Source organism: Lepidochelys olivacea, assembly GCF_965140295.1.
Source record: "Lepidochelys olivacea isolate rLepOli2 genome assembly, chromosome: 6".
In the NCBI taxonomy this organism is placed as follows: domain Eukaryota; kingdom Metazoa; phylum Chordata; order Testudines; family Cheloniidae; genus Lepidochelys; species Lepidochelys olivacea.
In genome coordinates, this window is record NC_140416.1 from 57,684,192 (window position 1) to 57,710,139 (window position 25,948).

A 25,948-nucleotide genomic window follows, 5' to 3' on the forward strand; every position below is an offset into this window, starting at 1 on the left:
CAGGCACACACCTTCACCCCCTCCCTCTCGCTCTACCGGGCTCCCGTCAAAACTGCAGCACCTGGGAGCTCTGCGGGCTGTGCGAAGCGACTCAGCCTCGTCCGCCACAGCCACCTACCAGCGGCAGGGGGCCCCGCCCGGCAGGCTGAGGCCGCGCTCAGACCCGCGCTCAGCGGGCTCTGCTCCGGCAGCTGCCCCGCTCCGCCCTGTGCGCGGGGCGAGAGCCCTGGCCGGCGGCTCCCGCGGGCGCGGCGCTGGGGAGAAGGGGAGATGCCCCGAGTGCCGGTGCTCCGCCAAGCCGTGCCCAAGGCACGGCCGCGCGGGGGCCCAGCCTGTCGCCGTCGGGCAGCCTCGGCCGCGCTGTAGGAGCCAGCGCCGAACAGCAGCGCTCCGCCAAGCAGGGCTCGCGGAGTCTGGGCCAGTCGCAAGAGCGTCATGGATGGCGCATGCGCACTGCCGGCGGCTAGTGCTGTCTGCCCAGCTTAACCGAATCCCTCCCCTACACAAGAAGCGCCGTTCGCCAATTGAGCGCTCACAGGCTGCCGGGCTCTGGTGCGCGCACCCGCTCAGCACTCTTACTCCCCGGAGCGCGCGCGCGCGCTCCCGCTCCCTGACGCGCGCTCGCTCGCTCCGCGCTGTGTCTCTCGCGCCCGCTCGCTCAGTCAGAAGCTCCGTTAAGCGACGGCAGGTTCCTGTTTCCGTATTTTCACCCCCCCCTCCAGACCCGCGTCCGCGCGCCGACGCCTCCTGCAAGCCGGCACCCGCAGCAGGAGGGGAGCCGGCGGGCGCTGCTGCTGCTACTCGGGTAAGAGGTTGCGGGGGTCCGGGTGTGGAGGCGCTGAGAAGCTGGGGGGGGGGAGCCGATTCGGGGCTGCTCCAGCTGCCGCTCCCCATCCCTCCCCGGGCCTGGGCTGCGGAGGCTCGAACGCGGCTCAGCGGCTGCCGCCGGTGGGGGAAGGGGAGAGCGTCCCCCGCCGGGTGCCAGGCTCCCCGCGTGGTGCCACGGGCCGGGGCCTGAGCCGCTGGGGAGCAGGGGGCTGCTGAACCCCTGTGCGCGGCGGGGCCGCTGGCCGGCCCCCGGGGAGCCGCGTGCGAGTCCCGAGCTCCCGCAGCGAGTCGCCGGGGGAGCGCGGAGCGGGCTGCGCGGGCGGAGGCGGCGCTCCTGGGGCCGGGCTGCCGCGGGGTTCGGGGCGGGGAGCGCTGCTGTCGTCCTGCGAGCTGCCGCCGCCGCCGCCGCCGCCGCGAGGGAAGAGGCGGCGGCGGCGGCAAACTTCACTCACCCGGCAGATGCCCCGGCCCCGCAGTCAGTCTTTGCAGGGTGAAATGACGAGCAGAAAATGCTGGTGGTGGGAGTGGATCTCCGGTGAGCCCCCTTAACGTGAAGGGCCCCGGGGAGCCCAGAGGAGTGACTGCCCCACGAATCCGCTCCGAAGTCGGTTACTGCCGGGCGCTTGCCCACACGAGGATCTTTAACCATCTTCCACCTCGTATTAATTTACAGGACTTTGAATTGTAGTGTAGATAAGGCACTGGTGCTTGTTCCTAGGCATGTTTAATTCTAGGGATGCTGTGGCCAGTTGATTGTTTATGGCAGCACCCGCTGTGTGCTAGTTGCTTTCCAAACACTCAGAAAGGATGGGCCTTGTTTAAAAAAAAACAAACATAATGTAAGTAAGGACAGACCAGTAAATAGAGGTTAGGGGAAAGGGGACAAGGGTAGTCATATTACCTACAATTTATTACATCAGTCATCTTACTTGTTGCCTTGTGCTCTCAGCAACTGTTTGTTTGTTTATATCACCTTGTTGTCTCATTATTTAGATAACATATAGCACTTGAGTGCAGAGGTCCAGACATATGCTATATGTTGTAGGATTGGGCCTTAGACTGTAAACTCTTTGAGACAGAGACTGTTTTTGGGTTTGTCTGCACTATGGAGATTATACTGACATGGCTATGTCAGTACAGCCTTATAGTGTTGACACAATTTACGCTGACAGAGGGATTTTTCTGTCCTCCTAGGAACACCACCACCCTAAACAACGTGAGCTATGTCAAGCACTCTTCTGTTAATATAGTACGCCTACAGTGGGAATTATATTGGCATAACTATATCAGGGATATGGGTTTTTTTTACACCCCCAACTGACTATGCCCATATAACTCTCATGTGTAGACCAAGCCATACAGCCAGAGTCATAGAATCATAGAATATCAGGGTTGGAAGGGACCCCAGAAGGTCATCTAGTCCAACCCCCTGCTCGAAGCAGGACCAATTCCCAGTTAAATCATCCCAGCCAGGGCTTTGTCAAGCCTGAGTCGAGTGGGGCCATGGTTTGCCCATGCTACCCTCTTGGTGCTACTCCAATACAGATACTATATAATAATACATTATGTCTGGGAACATACTTGTGTTCTGCTTATATTAGAATTTACAATCATGTTTAGTTGGCGTGTTACAGTAGCATTTTTAATCATTTTCTATCAATTTCTAGGCATTGTCTAACGGTCATGGGGATACTTCGAAATGGCCATTTAGAAGTGAGGTAGTTCTTGGGTTTCACAATATTATGAGGTCAATTTTTTGAAAATCATCCTTATCTTAAGTAACAAAAAACTCAAAGTTGTAAACTGTATGGGCAACTATAAAGGCAGTTGATATTTGCTGGTTCCCTGTGTGGTCACTAAAAACAGATTTTACAGTAATCTTTTTACATGTATGAAAGTTCACAATCAACAATATTTATATTGGTGACTACAATTTGAATGACAGACTTTTATTTTTAATAATCTGTATTTGCTTGGATGCTGCAGCTGTACAAACTTGTACACTGCCAAAATTGTATGAGTACTTGCCTAAAATAATTTCAAGATGAAATCATTCTGCATTGTGCAGCGAAGCAGTGTTTTGCTAAGTTTCCCGCCCCCCCCATACACACAACAAACCAGCCAGTTTTTCCATGTATAAAGTGTAATTAGTTATTCATATTTCTGAGCAAGCTGTTCAATAAAGAGGATAAAGTAAGAAGCAGACACTGGAATGCTGAATTGCACAAGTTCAGTATCTCAGACGTAGACAACTGGAGATGTGTATCTGACAGCTGAAGAATGTAGGCGGTCTTAAAGTTGTAACTGCTTTTTCTCTTGTTGCTTGATTTTGTTTAGAATCTTGTCTGAGTAAATTAGCTAAGCAACTGAAAGGAAACTCTGTGACTACAAGAACAGGTGTAAAACATCTTTATACTTTCTCAAGAACAAATGGATTAATAAAATCAGCAAGGATACTAAGATCCATAGAGTTTTACTAGTTTCTGTAATCTAATTTTAATTGTTTATGATTACTTTATTAAGGTGCAAACAAAGAGATTAGTTTGAGCGTATAATGGAATTGTGTTGAAGATGATAAATGTATTAGACAGTTCCTGAAATACCCATCTGATTAAGAAAAGTTTTAATCTGTTCAGACCTATTGTAGCTGTATACATGAGTGCCCTGCTTACCCGTTGTATTTTAGATTGAATGAATTTCACAGTCTTGTTTGTGGATTTTGGCTATTCATTTTGTGATCAGTCTTTTCAGCATAATTTCAGGGATTCAGTGATATCTTCTGAAAGAAATAGTTGAATTTGAGTATTTAAATCTTTTGTATAGTCAGTTTAAAATAAAAAGTAATTACAATATTGTTAGACTGGTCTGGAGGGGGAGCTAGTGTCAAAGCAAAATATAACTTCATTTATGCTAGAATCGTTCAAAAGCCTGCAGATCTATTTCCAGTTTGACCATGGGATATACCAATACCATAAAGAAAAGAAATGTAGATTTATGGTAGACCATTCAAAAAACTGCAGATCTCTTTCCAGTTTGATCACAGGATGGACCAATAATACAACAAAGAAATATAGATAATGCATATTATATCTGAATGTTTATAATGTATCTGTACTAATGTATACTATACATCATATAAAAAAAGTGATACATCTGCATTATATGTAGCCAAACCGGACAGTCTCTACGCAAAAGAATAAATGGACACAAATCTGACATCAGGAATCATAACATAACATAAAAACTGGTAGGAGAACACTTCAGCCTCTCTGGCCACTCAGTAGAAGATTTAAGGGTGGCAATTTTGCAACAGAAAAGCTTAAAAAACAGACTCCAACGAGAAACTGCTGAGCTTAAATTAATATGCAAACTAGATTCATTTGCAAATTGGATACTATTAATTTAGGCTTAAATAGAGACTGGGAGTGGCTAAGTCATTATGCAAGGTAGCCTGTTTCCTCTTGTTTTTTCCTACCCCCTCCCCCAGATGTTCTGGTTTAACTTGGATTTAAACTTGAAGAGTGGTCAGTTTGGATGAGCTATTACCAGCAGGAGAGTGAGTTTGTGTGTGTATGGGGGTGGGGGGGATGTGAGAAAACCTGGATTTGTGCAGGAAATAGCCCAACTTGATTGTCATGCACATTGTGTAAAGAGTTGTCACTTTGGATGGGCTATCACCAGCAGGAGAGTGAATTTGTGTGTGGGGGGGTGGAGGGTGAGAAAACCTGGATTTGTGCTGGAAATGGCCCACCTGATGATCACTTTAGATAAGCTATTACCAGCAGGACAGTGGGGTGGGAGGAGGTATTGTTTCATATTCTCTGTGTATATATAAAGCCTGCTGCAGTTTCCACGATATGCATCTGAGGAAGTGAGTTGTAGCTCACGAAAGCTTATGCTCTAATAAATTGGTTAGTCTCTAAGGTGCCACAAGTACTCCTTTTCTTTTTGCGAATACAGACTAACACGGCTGTTACTCTGAAACTAGATACCATTAACTTGGGTTTGAACAGAGACTGGGAGTGGCTGGGTCATTACACATATTGAATCTATTTCCCTTAGTTAAGTATCCTCACATCTTCTTGTCAACTGTCTAAATGGGCCATCTTGATTATCATGACAAAAGTTTTTTTCTCTTGCTGATAATAGGTCATCTTAACTAATTAGCCTCTCACAGTTTGTATGGCAACTTCCAACTTCTCTGTGTGTGTGTGTGTGTGTGTATATATATATAATCTTCTTATTATATGTTCCATTCTATGCATCTGATGAAGTGGACTGTAGCCCATGAAAGCTTATGCTGTAATAAATTTGTTAGTCTCTAAGGTGCCACAAGTACTCGTGTTCTATATGCATTACATACACATACATACATACAAACTCCTCTACTAACAGAACATTATGAAGGTTATAAAGTCAAGCACTCACAGGTTACAAAATGCCAGAGTTAAGATTGGCTGTACAGCCTTAATTCAGACCTCTTGTGCATATACACTATGATACAATCTTTAGTTACATGGCCACGTACTATTTTTCCACAGGACCCCAGCCTCATTCAGTGCACAGGATAAATCTGCTCTGGGGATAAATCAAGGTTGAGTAGGAAAGTAAGCTCTTGTCTTGTAGGATCCCATCTTCATTTGTTGCACAATTTGGAACATGTGTAACAAATGAGGCAAGGGTTTGTAAAAAGAGGAAAAAATGGGGTCTCATGGTTAAAGCAGATGAATGCTGACCTGGAGAATTGGATTCTATCCCTTCCTTTCTACAGAGTTTCTGTGTAATGCTAAGCAACTCACTTAAACCAGACTTTTTACATGTGGTTACTAATTGTGTTTCTCTCATTTTCTGGGTGCCTGACTTGAGATCCTGGGATCTGATTTGCAGAAGTGCTGACCAGTCACAGCTGCAGTTAAAGTCAATGGAAACTGTGCTTCGAACATATATTGTGCTAAATCTTAAAAAATCAGATTGCGCACCCAAATTTAGTGGATACTTTTGAGCTTAATCTCTTTGTGCCTCAGTTCCTCATCTGTAAAAAGGAGATGATAATAGCCCCTCACTTCAAAGGGGTATTGTGAAAATAAATTCATTAATGTTCATGAAGCACTCAGATACTGTAATGATGAGCATCATAGAAAAGCCCATGAGGAATCTGATAAATTTGTTTTTAGAGCTGGGTTTGAATAGTATGCGATAAAGAAGGTATGGAGCCACACATAGAACAGTATGGAAAAAAACAAAATATCAAATAGTTAAGCAAGCACCATTCGTCCTATGCACTGAATGGGATAGGGTTCTGTGGATAAAATGGTGTGTGATCATGTAGTTAAACTGTTTCACAATGCATATGCACAAGGGAGTTGAATTAAAGTTTCACAGGCAACATTAATTTTCTGGTGTTTCCTAACTTGATCTTGTAACCTTAAAAATGTTTGTATTATCTAATTTCCTAGTTTTTTAAAGAAACAAATTGAAAAAACAAGAATTTCATCATCTGGTGGCATATAGACACCAACATGAGTCATCAGCAGGGTTGGAACGTTTAGATCAACCACACAGACCTCTGCCACTTGTGCTAATGGAATAAACGACAGCAGTATTAGGCTGTCATCATCTATTTGGACTAGTGCCAGAGGGGGATGAGACATGCCAGTAGGTTTAACAGTTGTTTGCTGACAGCAGAGGAATGGTGAGATGCAAGAACCTTGGGTCCCATTCCAAGTTATGGAGAGGAGTGTGTTCTAGTGCAGTGGTTCTCAAAATAGGGCCGCTGCTTGTTCAGGGAAAGCCCCTGGCGGGCTGGACCAGTTTGTTTACCTGCCGCGTCCACAGGTTAGGCCGATCGTGGCTCCCGCTGGCCGTAGTTCACCGCTTCAGGCCAATGGGGGCTGCAGGAAGGGCGGCCAGCACATCCCTCAGCCCGTGCCGCTTCCCGCAGCCCACATTGGCCTGGAGCAGCGAACAGCGGCCAGTGGGAGCTGTGATCGGCCAAACCTGCGGATGCGGCAGGTAAACAAACCGGCCTGGCCTGCCAAGGACTTTCCCCGAACAAGCGGCGGCCCTAGTTTGAGAACCACTGTTCTAGTGAGCATAGAGTTTTCTGTTTATTTCCCCCCTCCAAACTGTGACCCCTTCTGAGCTATCCCTTACGTTCTCTCCTTCCTGTCTCTTCCCCACTTTGGCTATTCCTCCCAATCCTATTCTCCTCACCTAACCAGTCCCAGTCTCTGCTCCTCAGGTTTTCATACCAGCCTGTCTCCTTGACCAGAGAGTTCTAGTCTCGCCTCTTCAGACACCCAGTCCCAGTGTCCCCCTCCAAACCCAATCTCCTTGCCTAGCTAGTTCCAGTTCCCTCCCTCCTGGGCTTTGATCCAGTCTGTTTCTCTCCCTCATCTTGCTTGCCAGTTGCCCATTCCCTTTGGATCCCAGTGCCAATCTTTCTCCCAGGCTCTTTGACCAATCTCATTGTCCTGTACCCTCCCTGCAGCTCCTTGTCCCAATCTCTTCACCCAGCCAGCCCCGCTTCTCCCCCGACACCACAACTCCTCATCATGTCACTTGTTCTCAGCTCCATTCTCTTTGTCCAGCGAGTCTTAGTTCCCCTCCCCCATCCCACTTACTGACTCCCAGTCTTTTCCATACACCATTTCCTTTTCTGGCTCCTAGACCCTGCCCCCCAGTCCTAGTTTCCTACTTCTATTTCTCCCCCCCTTCTCAGCAGTTATGGCTTGTCCCCTCTGTGTTCCTATTAGACAGCTTCCTCCTGCATGCTTCATTGAGAGCAGTACACAGGAGAGATATGGCTCTCCGCTTTCATTTCAGGTGCCTGCACCAGGACCCAGCACAGCCCGCAGCCTCCCAGAGCTGAAATTGCAGGGGAAGTCCTACTCAGTCCCCTGCAGTCCAGGGCTGCAGCAAGCTCAGTGGAGATGAATTCAAGCAATTTATCTGCTAAAATTATATAGTCTCTATTGTGCAAACTGATTTATTTTCCAAAAGCCAAATTTGGGCAGATTTTCACAGGAATGGCAAAAATCACATCCCTTATACATAGGCCACCACTCCTCTGACAAATTTCAGGTCCCTGATCCAATGCATTGGGGTGCTAGAGCTGCTCAAGGAAACGGTTGCCATTTTTTTTTCAGCCTGGGCAAAACAACGTATTTTTCCATAGCCTTGTTCTTGAAAACATCTGAACTGTGTTTGCTGATTTTTTCCAAAACAGTTCAGCCTTGGGTGTACACTTGGAATGGAAAACTTCAGCCTGAATGGCTGAAGTTTGGCAAAGTTATATTCAACTGAAAACTGTTTTATAATAAGGAGTGTCTGCTAACCTTAATAATAGGTGGTGCTTCCAGCCTTGCCTATAATTAAGGATAAGATTATGTCACGGAATTCACAGATTCTGTGACTTTCAGAGACCTCTGTGACATTTTCAGCTTCAGCTCCAGGGTGGCAGGGCCGGAGTTCTCAGCAGGTATGGGGGACCCAGAACTCTCAACCAGTATGTGGGGGAGGGGCCCCTGGATCTCTCAGCTGGCACGGGCAGTGGGTAGGCCCCCCTGGAGCTGTTGGCCGCTGCAACAGTATGTGCTGGACCCCTCCTCCTCTCTCACTGGGGCTCAGGCTCTTCCCCACCCCCTCAGCCGCCCGCGCTTGAACTTGTAACATTTTAATTTTAAAAATTAAAGGGGGGAGGGATACCTCAGTGGTTTGAGCATTGGCCTGCTAAACCCAGGGTTGTGAGTTCAATCCTTGAGGGGGCCATGTAGGGATTTGTGACATAAATTGGGGATTGGTCCTGCTTTGAGCAGGGGGTTGGACTAGATGACCTCCTGAGGTCCCTTCCAATCCTGATATTTCTATGATTTTCTATGAATTTCCAGTGGGAACTTTTTTCTGATGATGTAATACTGTTGAGAATTGGTGGTCAATTCTGAGTTTAAAACTTCACAATCTAAACCTTTTGTGTTAAACTTGTCCCATTGTTTGAAATCTTTTTAACCCACACTAATAATCTTAAAGGGAACATAAAATAGAGAGCTGTGGGGGAGGGAGAAGAGGATATTCCCATGCTGTTAGTCTGACCGCAACATGTTTGTTAAATATCTCACCTCAAGTCTTTAAATCATAACTATGCCTGAGGCAAAGTGCTATTGTTAAATGATTGTCAGGAGGTGTTTTAATTGTGATGCAAGCTGCCATCAGCAGAGATATTCAACTGATACTTCACTGGAGAGCTCAACATCTCCAGTGGTTGGCAAGTAGGGATCCCAAGGTCTGAATGCATCCAATGAAGAGAGCTGTAGCTCACGAAAGCTTATGCTCAAATACATTTGTTAGTCTCTAAGGTGCCACAAGTACTCCTTTTCTTTTTGCGAATACAGACTAACACGGCTGCTACTCTGAAACAAGGTCTCTTTGTAAGTGGTGGTTTCTGCAACAAAGCATAGTAAATTTCTAGGGGATCTACAGGTAGCTGTTTTACCTAGTTCCTTCTAACATCAGCCGAAATGAAAATGTGATCTATGTAGTTTACTTGTTTGCATATTGTGATACAGCAGGGCCAGGGAGCAGTGGGAGAGTGGTAGAGGGGAGATATAGAAGCCCTAGGCTAATTTAGGTGTGGTTTCCTGTAGACTAGGGAGGGTTGCTACAGATTAATTGGAGCACCTGTAGTCAATTAAGGCCCTGTCAGGAACCTAATAAAACCCCCTGCTTCAGGCAGTCAGGGGTGTGTGAGGAAGGAGAGAGGACTGGAGTTTGGAGGTGTGTTTCTGAGACTTGTAAAACCAGAGGATCGAAGGAAGGGAGACTCCCTCCCCCAGCATCAAAGACTGAGGTTAACTCTACCCAAGGGGGAAGAGGATAATGAACCTGCAGGGACTGAGGGGCTGGGGCTCAGAGTGAGGAACAAACCAGACCCCTCCCCCGTTTCCCTTCTCTACCACTTTCCAAGGCCACTAGTGGGGCCCTTGGTGCCCCAAGAGCAGGGGCAAGGGGTGGCATTTTAGCCCCCCACCAACAAAAGCGCAGGACCCACCATACTAACATCGGCCATTTTGTCACAATATATAGTGTTCAGAATAAAATGGAACACTTCACGACTGATTACAGAGCTATACAGACAAATTCTGCAAGTCTAGAATTTGAGGCCTGCATTGACGCTAATTACCCTATGATGCACATTGAGAAAAAAGGTTGGTATGCTTCCACAAAATCGGACTTGCAGTTCTAAGGCATTCTTTCATTGTATGTCTGTTTGGTAACCTTATAGTGCTAAGGTGAAAGTAGTTATAGTTGCTTTTAGGGCTGTTCATTAATTGCAGTTAACTCATGCGATTAACTCAAAAAAATTAATCACAATTAAAATTAATTGCAGTTTTAACTGCACTGTTAAACAGAATACCAGTTGAAATTTATTAAATTTTGCATATTTTTCTACATTTTCAAATATATTGATTTAAATTACAACACACAATACGAAGTGTACAGTGCTCACTTCATATTATTTTTGATTACAAATATTTGCACTGTAAAAATCATAAAAGAAATATTATTTTGAAATTCACCTCGTACAAGGACTGTAATGTAATCTCTTTATTGTGAAAGTGCAACTTACAAATGTAGGTTTTTTTGTTACATAACTGCACTCAAAAACAAAACAATATAAAACTTTAGAGCCTACAAGTCCACTCAGTCCTACTTCTTGTTCAGTCAATCTCTTAAGACAAACAAGTTTGTTTACATTTTCAGGAGATAATGCTGCCCACTTCTCAATTACAATATCATCTGAAAGTGAGAACAGGCGTTCGCATGGCACTTGTGTAGCCATGGTATTTATGTACCAGATATGCTAAACATTTGTATGCCCCTTCATGCTTCAGCCACCATTCCAGAGGACATGCTTCCATGTGGATGATGCTGGTTTTAAAAAAAAGAAAAGTGTTAATTAAATTTGTGACTGAACTCCTTGGGGGAGAATTGTATGTCTCTTGCTCTGTTTTACCCGCAATCTGCCATATATTTCATGTTATAGCAGTCTTGGACAATGACCCAGCACATGTTGTTTATTTTAAGAACACTTTCACTGCAGATTTAATAAAATGCCAAGAAGGTACCAATGTGAGATTTCTAAAGATAGCACTTGACCTAAGGTTTAAGAATCTGAAGACCTTCCAAAAATCTGAGAGGGATGAGGTGTGGAACATGCTTTCAGAAGTCTTAAAAGAGCAACACTCCAATGCGGAAACTACAGAACCCGAACCACCAAAAAAAAGAAAATCAACCTTCTGCTGGTGGCGTCTGTTTCAGATGATGACAATGAACTGCGTTGGTCCACACTGCTTTGGATCGTTATTGAGCAGTATTTGTCATCAGCTTGGACACATGTCCTCTAGAATGGTGGCTCAGTACAGTACTTGTACTTGTATTAGGTGAGTTGAAAAATACTATTTCTCTTGTTTTTTTTACAATGCAACTATTTGTAATATAAATATAAAGTGACCACTGTAAACTTTGTATTCTGTGTTGTAATTGAAAGCAATATATTTGAAAATGTACAAAACATCCACAAATATTTAAATAAATGGTATTCTTTTATTGTTTAACAGTGTGATTAATCATGATTAATTTTTTAAATTGCTTGACAGCCCTAATTTCTTTTAAAAGTAGAATATTTGGAGAGATTTAATAGTGACGAGTTACTCTGACAATTTTTACTTTGTAGAATTAACAATTTTGTAAAAGTTTGTGGAATAGTATTGTGCATATCTTATGGCAGATGGTTCTGGTTAGTTTGGTTAGTTACATAATTTTTCTACCCAGGATATTTCTGCTAACCTTCTTTTTTAATATATTATGTATTCTAAAAGTACTGTATAATACAGGTTAGTGCTGTTCCAGCTACTTCCCGATATCTTTCATTAGCCTTTTGAGTTACGTGGGTTAAACTTTTCTATAATTTAGTAGAATTTATATAGTAATAAATCAATGTTTTTATGATGAAAATAGTGGCTGTCCTTAAACTCTTTCAGATCTGAAGACTTTTTGAAACCTGTTATTATTTTGTATATATACACATTTGTTCATAAAACTTGCTTCTGTGTCTGAATACAAATCAATAGCATGAGTTGCATGTAGGAGGTGAGCATGCAAAGGTTACCTTTTTAACCTCCATAATTAACAACTGTTCTCTAGAAAATAGAGTGATTGGGGACGTAAGTCTTAGTACTTCGTAATAGAATAAACATGCGTCTACTGTGGGGGGGGGGAAAAATGGTCCAACTCTGTATACAAAAGACTAGAAATTCGTTGTACCACTGCTGAGCTGTGACCCTTCAGAAAAGCAGATAGTATGTACACGTGTGCTTTTGCCTCCACATAAAAACACCTATCCAAAAAAGCAATTAATTAAATTGGCACATTAACTTATGATAACTTTCCTCCTCATGCTTGGTGAGTATAAGAATGCTTTTGTTGAACAAGAAAAAAGTGATTTGTTGCAAAAATGTGTTGAAGTATTAAAATTGACAAGAGCCTTGAAGGTCTCTCTTCACCTTCCCTATCTTTCGTTTTGACATCACCATAAGTAAGGAACATACTTGAAAAATCATTGAGACAAGCAGTTAAGTGTAGCCAGAGCTTCTGATAACCTCAGCTGTGCTTGGAGAGGGCCCAAGAAATTCAGTATCATAACTAAACTTTTATGATTGTGATATTAAGTAGTGTTTAAAAAAATTTTTTTTCTTAATTTTTGCCTAATGTGTAATAATGAAAACAGTACAGGAATTCCCATAGCTAGGGCCCTACTAAATTCACGGCCATGAAAAATGCGTCACAGGCCATGAAATCTGGTCCCTGCCCCCTCCTTCCCATAAATTCTGGTATGTTTTGTGTGCTTTTACCTTGTGCTGTACAGATTTCATGGGGGGAGACCAGCGTTTCTCAAATTGGGGGGTTCTGGCCCAAAAGAGAGTTGCGGGATGGGGTGGAGTGTGTTGCAAGGTTATTTTAAGTGGGGGGGGGGTTTATGGTATTGCCACCCTTACTTCTGCTCTGCCTTCAGATCTGTCTGGCTAGACAGCGGTGGCTGTTGGGCCAGCTGCCCAGCTCTGAAGGTAGTGCCCTGCCAGCAACAGCGCAGAAATAAGAGTGGCAGTACTGCAACCCCCCTCCCCCCCGCTCCACAACTCCTTTTTGGGTCAGGACCCCTACAATTACAACACCTGAAATTTCAGTTTTAAATAGTTGAAATCATTAAATTTCGATTTTAAAAATCCTGTAACTGAAATTGACCAAAATGGACCATGAATTTGGTAGGGCCCTATACATGGTAAATTAGACTAGTACTCTAGTCAGGTAAACTGTATAATAGTAGCCAATACGAGCTGTTGCAGAGGAATGTGGCAGGAACCATACAGTGGGCAGGTTATTACATAACTGCCCATAGTGAAACAACTTCCAATTCTCCCCAATAATTAGGGCAATTGGGACTTACAGTATTTCAGGTGAAGGTTCCTAATAGTCGTCTTTAATCCTAACTAACCTACATTATTGCTATCTGAAAGTTTTCACGTCACTGTTCATCCACTTGATATGTTCAAAGAATTCTGATAAAGTAGAGAAGCATAATTTTCCTTTGCCAAAGTAGTGTTTGCTTGTCCCTTACACATTATGAGTAATGTGTTTTAAAATCTGTTTTTAATTATTGTTTCAGACAATTTACCTGGTCCTGACATACAGTTTTACTGGTCTGTAATTTCTAGGATTATCGCTAGCACTTAAAAAAAAAAATTAGGTAAAACATTTGCCTGCTATCTTCTTCCAGCCCTCCTGTATAGTAGCAGGTTTTATTGAAGGAATGCCGCCAATCAGTGGTTGTCATCAAATACTTTACTCTCAAATACCTTCAAAAATTCTGAAGGAATACTGTCTGGTTCTGGTTATTTGTTGTTCTTTAGTTTATCAGCCTGTGCCACCATCCTCCTTTTATTTTAAAAAACACGTAAATTCCTGACAGTAGCTCATCTTTATTTCAAGAGAACCGTGGGAGTAACGCAACGGGTTCTTAGATCTCTGGTGTTATTACCTCAGCATCCCTGTCTTGGAACCTGGGTTTTCCTCTTTGGTTCTGCAGTCTTCATTGCTCTTGCCTTCCAGCCAAAGAAAAAGACACCCCTTCCAAGTGTAAAAAGTCCCAAATAAAGAAGTATTCTCTAGACTCAGTTCTTTACCCTTGCTGATGCAGGATTGCCTTTCTTGGGCTAAATAATGTCTTCATCTTCCCTGGGCTACAGATGCCTTCTTTTTTCTCCCTGGGCTCCAGTAGTTCTTTACCCTGTTGATGCAGGGGTTTGAAGGTGGCGTTCTTCCTGTCTTCTCTGGAAGCAGAAGCCCAACTCTCCTAAACAAGGATTTACAACATCAACTGAGCCTCCATCCCACCCCAGTACTATATTGTCTCAGCCTTTCCTTCTTCCATCATAGCCCCTTGCATCCTTTCACAGTCTGTTGTCATAGGCCTTTTCAACAACCCTATTATTGGGGTCAGAGTTTCCTAAGCTCTCTTGGCAGTGAGCTGCTCTCCAGATTCCATCTCCCCTGGTCTTTCAGTACCACCACCTGCTCTCTGTTGGTGTCTCTGAGCCCCTCCTGGCTTCTGCAGAAAAATCTCACCCAACATCTTGATTCAATCCTGGTCTCTGTTCTTCTGAGCCAAGAACAACACTTTATATAATTCTGGCACAGTCACATGGCTCCTGGTTCATATGACCTATCTGGGCCTACTTCTCCCATCAGTCCCTCTTGGGAAAACATCTCTCAGAATTCCTCTCCTGTAAAGGCCTAAATCCCCAATAAAAGGCTGATGGGTGGTGCCTGTTCTTAATGAAGCCAGCATACTCTGGTAGTTATCTGTTCAACACCCTTACCAATAAAGATGGATGTAAAACTTCTTTGCTGTTTTCTTCTGTTCTTTAATTTTTTCCTTTATCCCTTGGTAGGAGTAAAATAATTACCATGGTTCATTTGTATTGCAATAGCAACTGATACATCGGCTGCTTGGTAAACTAGATGGACGCAAACAATAAGCATTGCAGTGCAACCAAATGTAGTGTCATGCATCTAGGAACAAAAATGCAGGGCATACTTATAGGATAGAAGATACCGTCCTGGGAAGTAGTGATTTAGAGAAACTTGGGGGCGTCATGGTAAACAATCAGCTGAACATAAGCTCCCAGTATGGTGCTTTGGACAAAAGGCTAGTAGATCCTTGGATGTATAAAAAGAGGAATATTGAGTAGGAGTAGAGAGGTTATGTTACCTTTGACGCTGGTGCGACCATTCCTGGAATATTATCCGAGACTGGTATCTATAATTCAAGAAGGTTGTTAATAAATTAGAGAGGAGCTATGACAATAAGGAAAGGATAGGAAAACATTCTTTATACTGATAGAATCAAAGAGCTCAGTCTATTTAGTTATTAAAGAGAAAGCTAAGGGGTGACTTCATCATTGTCTATGAGTATCTATATGGGAACAGCAGTCTGATAATAGGCTCTTCAGTCTAGTAGACAAAGGTATAACAAGATCCAGTGACTGGAGGTTGAAGCTAGACAAATTCAGACCAAAATTAAGGTTCAGGTTTTTAACATTTGGGGTAATTATCCATTGGAACAACATATGTAGATTCTCCATCACTGGCAATATAAAAACCAAGATAGGATGTTTTTTTTAAAAAAATGCTCTAATTCAAACAGGAATTAATTTAGGCTAGTCCTGTGGCCTATGTTCTGCAAGAGGTCAGACTAGATGATCACAATGGTCCCTTCTGGCCTTATAATTTGAGTCTATACTCAAATATTCTAGTTAGGCTCAAAACTCTTGACTTCATTAGGGCTCTGTATGGGCCTAGAAATCTATCTATGTGGATCCAATTGTAGTATTGGGGTCATGATCTGTACATTTATTGTCATGGGAGTTCCAAGTTGATAGTGGTCATTTAAAATAACCCACTCTTTTTTTAGAAGTCCCAGATGAACATTTACGGTTAGAAGTAATAATAATGGAGAGAATTCCAAATGTAATACATTTTTCTTTACAGTATAAGAGCTTGCTAGAGGTTCAGAATGTTTCTTGAAATGTCCCTCAAAATTCTGATCACAACATTTTCCTAGTTCATCTGAAATGAAGCTCTTAAATTTAAGCTCTAATTGAACAGTTAAAATTCTTCTCTAATTTATAACCCTACACAGCCTAAGTGGGAATCTGGGGACAGATTTAGGAGTAGAGTTCCATCCTTGAAAATATTAGTGGTATAACTGTACTGATGAATGGCTGAATAAATCTACCTTGATTAAGGAAGATGGAATCATTTTAGTAACGGAGCCTTTCACTCCATGGAGGCTAAACTAGCTCTTAATAGGAAGGTGGTTGTCAAGGTCAGATTGAGGCACGTTGAAGGGACAGTGTGGAGAAACAGGCAAAGTAACTGCCAATATGTATCCATTTTGGGGCTAAACACAGGATGGCAGTCTCCAGGGCTTTCAGTCTGGCTCCTTTAATCAACATTACATCAATTTGGACTAGCCCATTTACATCTTTTTTTATATGTTGTCTTTCATTCTAATGTCCTGATAGTTACACACTGATTTTAATCAGTGTACAACTTTAAAAAAGGTATTAGTCTTTCACCATTAAGTAGGACAGAAATGACTAATTTGTTAAGAGCCACACATAAAAGAAGCATCAGATTATATACACAGCAAAACAGACAGAAGACAAACAAATATTTAGATATTTTGTTACCTTTTATTTGATACCCATAATACATTTACCTTTTAAAAAAAAAAAACAAAAAAAACCCCAGCACCACGTCCAGTTATTTTCAATATTAACATTTGGTAGACATGCCCCGTCTGTGAAATGTGTAATCAGAGATTTCACTCAATTTAATAGAATCACTAGAAACATCACGTCATAGGTGTTTGTAATGATGCTCACTCTGTAATATGGTAACACTGTGTTTAAATAAATCTGGTGACTATGGTACATCTACACAGCAGTTAAACACTTGTGACTGGCCTGGGTCAGCTGACTTGGGCTGGGGCTGCAGGGCTGTAAAACTGCTATGTAGATGCTTAGGCTGGATTTTGTCCCAGAACCTGGGCTCCAGCCCAAGCTTGAATGCCTGAACACTGCAGTTAAACAGCAGTATTGCCTGAGTCAGCTGACATGGGCCAGCTGCTGGTGTTTAATTGTAGTGTAGACATACAATAGATTCCTGTATGTCTCCTTAAACAAAAGCTTATTGTTGTAATGATTGTTTTGTTTCTGATTTTTACATGGCAGGGATTAATAAACCTGTTAATATTAAATAGTTTTAAAAAAAAAAAGCATCAGAGGAAAAAGCGAGTAAGCAGAGATTGCCTAATAGGTAGTCAAGGTGAAGGATAAGTGAGCAAGCATAACTGTTTCAGGAAAAACCTTCATATGCTCAAAGGGCCAACTAATAGTGGATTCTCCTTAATCTCAGCACTTATTTAGTCCTTTTATTAAAGTGACAGTGACTCAAATTTTTGGGTATGTCTACACTATGAAATTAGATCGAATTTATAGAAGTCGGTTTTGTAGAAAGCGTTTTTATACAGTCGATTGTGTGTCCCCCCCCCACAAATGCTCTAAGTGCATGGAGTCGGTGGAGTGTGTCCACAGTACCGAGGCAACCGTCAACTTCCGGAGCGTTGCACTGTGGGTGGCTATCCCACAGTTCCCGCAGTCTCCGCTGCCCATTTGAATTCTGGGTAGAAATCCCAGTGCCTGATGGGGCTAAAACATTGTCGTGGGTGGTTCTGGGTACATATCGTCAGGCCCCCCTTCCCTCCCTCCTTCCATGAAAGTAAGGGCAGACAATTGTTTTGCTCCTTTTTTCTTGAGTTACCTGTGCAGACACCATACCATGGCAAGCATGGAGCCCACTTAGCTAACCGTCACCGTATGTCTCCTGGGTGCTGGCAGACGTGGTACTGCATTGCTACACAGCAGCAGTTTATCGCCTTTTGGCAGCAGACAGTGCAGTATGACTGGTAGCCATCGTCGACGTAGTCCTGGGTGCTCTTTTAACCAACCTCAATGAGGTCAGGGGCGCCTGGGCAAACATGGGAGTGACTCAGCCAGGTTATTTCCCTTTTAAGTTTCGTCTCATGGCGATTGAGTCCTACCGGCAGTGCACTATCTTTTAATCAGCAGCCAGCACAAGATGATGGCCGGCAGTCATGCTGCACTGTCTTCTGCTGAGCACCTAGGAGATGACGATGGCTAGCGGTCATACTGCACAGTCTGCTGCCAGCAAGATGTATAAAGATAGATGAAGTGGCTCAAAACAAGAAATAGACCAGATTTGTTTTGTATTCATTTTCTCCTCCCTCCCTCTGTGAAATCAATGGCCTGTTAAACCCAGTTTTGAGTTCTATCCTTGTGGTTTTGAGTTCTATTCTTGAGGGGGCCATTCAGTTTCTCACAAAGCCACTCCCTTTGTTGATTTTACTTCCTTGTAAGCCATATCGTCAGTCGCCCCTCCCTCTGTCAGGGCAGTGGCAGACAATTGTTCCACGCCTTTTTTCTGTGCAGATGCCATACCACGGCAAGCATGGAGCCCTCTCAGATCAATTTGGCAATTAGGAGCGCATTAAACACCACACGCATTATCTAGCAGTATATGCAGCACCAGAACCTGGCAAAGCGATACCGGGCGAGGAGGCGACGTCAGTGCGGTGACGAGAGTGATGAGGACATAGACACAGACTTCTCTCAAAGCACGGGCCCTGGCAATGTGGGCATCATGGTGCTAATGGGGCAGGTTCATGTGGTGGAACACCGATTCTGGGCTCGGGAAACAAGCACAAACTGGTGGGACTGCAAAATGTTGCAGGTCTGGGACGATTCCCAGTGGCTGCGAAACTTTCACGTGCATAAGGGCATTTTCATGGAACTTGTGACTTGCTTTTCCCTGCCCTGTGGCGCAAGAATACTAAGATGAGAGCAGCCCTCACAGCTGAGAAGCAAGTGGCAATAGCCCTGTGGAAGCTTGCAACACCAGACAGCTACCGGTCAGTCGGGAATCAATTTGGAGTGGGCAAATCTACTGTGGCGGCTACTCTGAAGCAAGTAGCCAATGCAATCAAAGATCTGCTGATATCAAGGGTAGTGACCCTGGGAAATGTGCAGGTCATAGTGGATGGCTTTGCTGCAATGGGATTCCCTAACTGTGGTGGGGCCATAGACGGAACCCATATCCCTATCTTGGCACCGGAGCACCAAGCTGGCGAGTACATAAATCGCAAGGGGTACTTTTCAATAGTGCTGCAAGCGCTGGTGGATCACAAGGGACGTTTCACCAACATCAATGTGGGATGGCCTGGGAAAGGTACATGACGCTCGCATCTTCAGGAACTCTGGTCTGTTTGAAAAGCTGCAGGAAGGGACTTCCTTCCCAGACCAGAAAATAACCGTTGGGGATGTTGAAATGCCTATAGTTATCCTTGAGGACCCAGCCTAACCTTAATGCCATGGCTCATGAAGCCATACACAGGCAGCCTGGACAGTATCATAGAATCATAGAATATCAGGGTTGGAAGGGACCCCAGAAGGTCATCTAGTCCAACCCCCTGCTCAAAGCAGGACCAATTCCCAGTTAAATCATCCCAGCCAGGGCTTTGTCAAGCCTGACCTTAAAAACCTCTAAGGAAGGAGATTCTACCACCTCCCTAGGTAACGCATTCCAGTGTTTCACCACCCTCTTAGTGAAAAAGTTTTTCCTAATATCCAATCTAAACCTCCCCCACTGCAACTTGAGACCATTACTCCTCGTTCTGTCATCTGCTACCATTGAGAACAGTCTAGAGCCATCCTCTTTGGAACCCCCTTTCAGGTAGTTGAAAGCAGCTATCAAATCCCCCCTCATTCTTCTCTTCTGCAGGCTAAACAATCCCAGCTCCCTCAGCCTCTCCTCATAACTCATGTGTTCCAGTCCCCTAATCATTTTTGTTGCCCTTCGCTGGACTCTCTCCAATTTATCCACATCCTTCTTGAAGTGTGGGGCCCAAAACTGGACACAGTACTCCAGATGAGGCCTCACCAATGTCGAATAGAGGGGAACAATCACGTCCCTCGATCTGCTCGCTATGCCCCTACTTATACATCCCAAAATGCCATTGGCCTTCTTGGCAACAAGGGCACACTGCTGACTCATATCCAGCTTCTCGTCCACTGTCACCCCTAGGTCCTTTTCCGCAGAACTGCTGCCTAGCCATTTGGTCCCTAGTCTGTAGCTGTGCATTGGGTTCTTCCGTCCTAAGTGCAGGACCCTGCACTTATCCTTATTGAACCTCATCAGATTTCTTTTGGCCCAATCCTCTAATTTGTCTAGGTCCTTCTGTATCCTATCCCTCCCCTCCAGCGTATCTACCACTCCTCCCAGTTTAGTATCATCCGCAAATTTGCTGAGAGTGCAATCCACACCATCCTCCAGATCATTTATGAAGATATTGAATAAAACCGGCCCCAGGACCGACCCTTGGGGCACTCCACTTGATACCGGCTGCCAACTAGACATGGAGCCATTGATCACTACCCGTTGAGCCCGACAATCTAGCCAGCTTTCTACCCACCTTATAGTGCATTCATCCAGCCCATACTTCCTTAACTTGGTGACAAGAATACTATGGGAGACCGTGTCAAAAGCTTTGCTAAAGTCAAGAAACAATACATCCACTGCTTTCCCTTCATCCACAGAACCAGTAATCTCATCATAAAAGGCGATTAGATTAGTCAGGCATGACCTTCCCTTGGTGAATCCATGCTGGCTGTTCCTGATCACTTTCCTCTCATGCAAGTGCTTCAGGATTGATTCTTTGAGGACCTGCTCCATGATTTTTCCGGGGACTGAGGTGAGGCTGACTGGCCTGTAGTTCCCAGGATCTTCCTTCTTCCCTTTTTTAAAGATTGGCACTACATTAGCCTTTTTCCAGTCATCCGGGACTTCCCCCGTTCGCCACGAGTTTTCAAAGATAATGGCCAGTGGCTCTGCAATCACAGCCGCCAATTCCTTCAGCACTCTCAGATGCAACTCGTCCGGCCCCATGGACTTGTGCACGTCCAGCTTTTCTAAATAGTCCCTAACCACCTCTATCTCCACAGAGGGCTGGCCATTTCTTCTGCATTTTGTGATGCCCAGCGCAGCAGTCTGGGAGCTGACCTTGTTAGTGAAAACAGAGGCAAAAAAAGCATTGAGTACATTTAGCTTTTTCCACATCCTCTGTCACTAGGTTGCCTCCCTCATTCAGTAAGGGGCCCACACATTCTTTGGCTTTCTTCTTGTTGCCAACATACCTGAAGAAACCCTTCTTGTTACTCTTGACATCTCTGGCTAGCTGCAGCTCCAGGTGCGATTTGGCCCTCCTGATAACATTCCTGCATGCCCGAGCAATATTTTTATACTCTTCCCTGGTCATATGTCCAACCTTCCACTTCTTGTAAGCTTCTTTTTTATGTTTAAGATCCGCTAGGATTTCACCATTAAGCCAAGCTGGTCGCCTGCCATATTTACTATTCTTTCGACTCATCGGGATGGTTTGTCCCTGTAACCTCAACAGGGATTCCTTGAAATACAGCCAGCTCTCCTGGACTCCTTTCCCCTTCAAGTTAGTCCCCCAGGGGATCCTGGCCATCCGTTCCCTGAGGGAGTCGAAGTCTGCTTTCCTGAAGTCCAGGGTCCATATCCTGCTGCTTACCTTTCTTCCCTGCGTCAGGATCCTGAACTCAACCAACTCATGGTCACTGCCTCCCAGATTCCCATCCACTTTTGCTTCCCCCACTAATTCTACCTGATTTGTGAGCAGCAGGTCAAGAAAAGCGCCCCCCCTAGTTGGCTCCTCTAGCACTTGTGCCAGGAAATTGTCCCCTACGCTTTCCAAAAACTTCCTGGATTGTCTATGCACCGCTGTATTGCTCTCCCAGCAGATATCAGGAAAATTAAAGTCACCCATGAGAATCAGGGCATGCGATCTAGTAGCTTCCGTGAGCTGCCTGGAAGAAAGCCTCATCCACCTCATCCCCCTGGTCCGGTGGTCTATAGCAGACTCCCACCACTACATCACTCTTGTTGCACACACTTCTAAACTTAATCCAGAGACACTCAGGTTTTTCTGCAGTTTCGTACCGGAGCTCTGAGCAGTCATACTGCTCCCTTACATACAGTGCTACTCCCCCACCTTTTCTGCCCTGCCTGTCCTTCCTGAACAGTTTATAACCATCCATGACAGTACTCCAGTCATGTGAGTTATCCCACCAAGTCTCTGTTATTCCGATCACGTCAGTAGTCAGGAGCTGTTCAACTACAGGCTGAGCAAGTGCAGAATGGTGGTAGAATGTGCATTTGGACATTTAAAGGCACGCTGGCGCAGTTTACTGACTCGGTTAGACCTCAGCGAAACCAAGATTTCCACTGTTATTGCTGCTTGCTGTGCGCTCCACAATCTCTGTGAGAGTAAGGGGGAGACGTTTATGGTGGGGTGGGAGGTTGAGGCAAATTGCCTGGCTGCTGGTTACACACAGCCAGTCACCAGGGCGGTTATAAGAGCACAGGAGGGCGCGGTGCGCATCAGAGAAGCTTTGAAAACCAGTTTCATGACTGGCCAGGCTACGGTGTGACAGTTCTGTTTGTTTCTCCATGATGAAACCTCCCACCCCTTAGTTCACTCTACTTCCCTGTAAGCTAACCACCCTCTCCTCCTCCCTTCGATCACCGCTTGCAGAGGCAATGAAGTTATTGTTGCTTTACATTCATGCATTCTTTATTAATTCATCACACAAATAGGGGGATAACTACCAAGGTAGCCCAGGAGGGGTGGTGGAGGAGAGAAGCACCAGGAGGGGTGGTGGAGGAGAGAAGGACAAGGCCACACAGCTCTTTAAAAGTTTAAAACTTTAAAACTTATTGAATGCCAGCCTTCTGTTGCTTGGGCAATCCTCTGGGATGGAGTCGGTGGCCGGAGGCCCCCCCACCGCGTTCTTGGGCGTCTGGGTGAGGAGGCTATCCAACTTGGGGAGGAGGGCGGTTGGTTACACAGGGGCTGTAGCGGAGGTCTGTACTCCTGCAGCTCAGCCATACGCTGGAGCGTATTAGTTGGATCCTCCAGCAGCCTCAGCATTGAATCCTGCCTCCTCTCATCACGCTGCCGCCACCTTTCAGCTTCAGCCCTCTCTTCAGCCCGCCACCTCTCCTCCCGGTCATTTTGTGCTTTCCTGCACTCTGACATTATTTGCCTCCACGCATTCGTCTGTGCTCTGTCAGTGTGCGAGGACAGCATGAGGTCAGAGAACATTTCATCGCAAGTGCATTTTTTTCGCCTTCTAATCTTCACTAGCCTTTGGGAAGGAGAAGATCCTGTGATCCTTGAAACACATGCAGCTGGTGGAGAAAAAAAAAGGGACAGTGGTATTTAAAAAGACACATTTTATAGAACAATGGGTACACTCTTTCATGGTAAACCTTGCTGTTAACAGTACATACAGAGCACGTGTGCTTTCGTTCCAAGGTCGCATTTTGCCTCCCCCCAGCGCGTGGCTAGCCCTTCCCCCCTCCCCGTGGCTAACAGCGGGGAACATTTCTGTTCAGCCACAGGCAAACAGCCCAGCAGGAACAGGCACCTGTGAATGTCCCCTTAAGAAAAGCACCCCATTTCAACCAGGTGACCATGAATGATATCACTCTGCTGAGGATAACACAGAGAGATAAAGAACGGATGTTGTTTGAACGCCAGCAAACATACGCTGCAATACTTTGTTCTACAATGATTCCTGAATACGTGCTACTGGCCTGCAGTGGTAAAGTGTCCTACCATGGTGGATGGAATAAGGCTGCCCTCCCCAGAAATGTTTTGCAAAGGCTTTGGGAGTACATCCAAGAGAGCCGCAAATGCCAAGGCAAATTAATCATTAAACATGCTTGCTTTTAAACCATGTATAGTATTTTAAAAGGTACACTCACCAGAGGTCCCTTCTCCACCTGGTGGGTCCGGGAGGCAGCCTTGGGTAGGTTCGGGAGGGTACAGGCTCCAGATCTAGGGTGAGAAACAGTTCCTGGCTGTCGGGAAAACCGGTTTCTCCGCTTGCTTGCTGTGAGCTATCTACAACCTCCTCCTCCTCCTCATCTTCTTCGTCCCCAAAACCTGTTTCCATATTGCCTCCATCTCCATTGAAGGAGTGAAACAACACGGCTGGGGTAGTGGTGGCTGAACCCCCTAAAATGGCATGCAGCTCATCATAGAAGCGGCATGTTTGGGGCTCTGACCCAGAGCAACCATTCGCTTCTCTGGTTTTCTGGTAGGCTTGCCTCAGCTCCTTAAGTTTCACACAGCACTGCTTTGGGTCCCTGTTATGGCCTCTGTCCTTCATGCCCTGGGAGATTTTGACACATGTTTTGGCATTTTGAAAACTGGAACGTAGTTCTGATAGCACGGATTCCTCTCCACATACAGCGACCAGATCCCGTACCTCCCGTTCGGTCCATGCTGGAGCTCTTTTGCGATTCTGAGACTCCATCATGGTCACCTTTGCTGATGAGCTCTGCATGGTCACCTGCAGCTTGCCATGCTGGCCAAACAGGAAATTGAAATTCAAAAGTTCGCGGTTCTTTTCCTGTCTACCTGGCCAGTGCATCTGAGTTGAGAGTGCTGTCCAGAGCGGTCACAATGGAGCACTCTGGGATAGCTCCCGGAGGCCAATACCGTCTAATTGTGTCCACAGTACTCCAGATTTGACCCAGCAAGGTCGATTTCAATGCTAATCCCATTGTCGGGAGTGGAATGAGGAAATCGATTTTAAGAGCCCTTTAAGTTGGAAAAAAAGGGCTTCGTCATGTGGACGGGTGCAGGGTTAAATGGATTTAACACTGCTAAATTTGACCTCAACTCCTAGTGTAGACCAGGGCAAAGAGAAAAAGTCACAAGATTCTTTAGATCTGGTAAGTTGCTGCAGTACTGGAAGCAATCAATACAGCAGATGCAACCATTAGGGCTTCTATTTTCTGTAGTGCATAAGCTATGCAAAATAGGTGTATAGTAGTGTGTTTGTGGGCAATAGTCATGAAGGCCTTTTCTGGTGTGCTGAATGTTATACCTAGAGCCCTACCAAATTCATAGCCATGAAAAACATGTCACGGACCATGAAATCTAGTGCCTCCCCCCCAGTGAAATCTGGTCTTTTTTGTACTCTTATCCTATATTATACAGATTTCATGGGGGGGGGAGGGATGGACCAGCTTTTCTCAAATTGGGGGTCCTGACCCAAAAGGGAGTTGGGGGGGGCGGGGTGGTCACAGTATTGCTACCCTTACTTCTGTGCTGCCTTCAGAGCTGGGCGGGCAGAGAGTGGTAGAAGTAAGGGTGGCAGTACCATACCAGGCCATCCGTACTTCTGTGGTGGTGCTGGTGGTGGCTCTGCCTTCAGAGCTGGGCTCCCGGCCAGCAGCTGCTGCTCTCTGGCCACCCAGCTCTGAAGGCAGCAATACTGCCAGCAGCAGCACAGAAGTAATGGTGGCAATATTGCAACCCACCCACCTCCACAATAACCTTGCGACCCTCCCGCCCTACCCCACAACTCCTTTTTGGGTCAGGACCTTACAATTACAACAATGTGAAATTTCAGATTTAAATAGCTGAAATAATGAAATTTATGATTTTAAAAATCCTATCACCATGAAATTGACCAAAATGGACCATGAATTTGGTTTATGACCCTAGAAATACCTTTTCAGATGTTTGTATGTCTTTTTTCCTGTATTTGTTTTTCTTCTGGTGTTGAGAAGCTTCACTGCTCATGAATGCTGAAAGATGGAAATTTTCCACCTACTGGCCAGAGATATCTGAAAGATGAAAATGGGGTCCCCAATGATGAGGTCTAGGGGCAGTGCTCTATTGAGAAGCAAACCACGAGAGCTGTTGGGAGGTGGGTGAATGCTGGAATTTTTGCCAGGGTACTCTCCTTGATACTTGCATGAGGATTTTCTTTCATGTCGCCTCTGGTTAACAGGTGTCTGAAACTTGAAGTTGTACCTCTGT

At 45.0% G+C, this 25,948-nt stretch overlaps 1 protein-coding gene across 3 annotated transcripts in view; it reads left to right on the top strand.

Annotated features, from left to right (window-relative positions):
- The first annotated feature begins 557 nt into the window (after nucleotides 1-557).
- The window catches only part of FUT8 (fucosyltransferase 8), a 291,572-nt gene continuing 266,181 nt past the window's right edge, over nucleotides 558-25,948 (top strand). For 2 of the 3 annotated variants that reach the window (XM_084631225.1, XM_084631223.1), the window contains exon 1: nucleotides 558-805. The gene's annotated coding sequence lies outside the window, so the exon portion shown is untranslated. The remainder of the gene's footprint in view (nucleotides 806-25,948) is intronic. The other variant, XM_084631227.1, reaches the window with a different exon arrangement.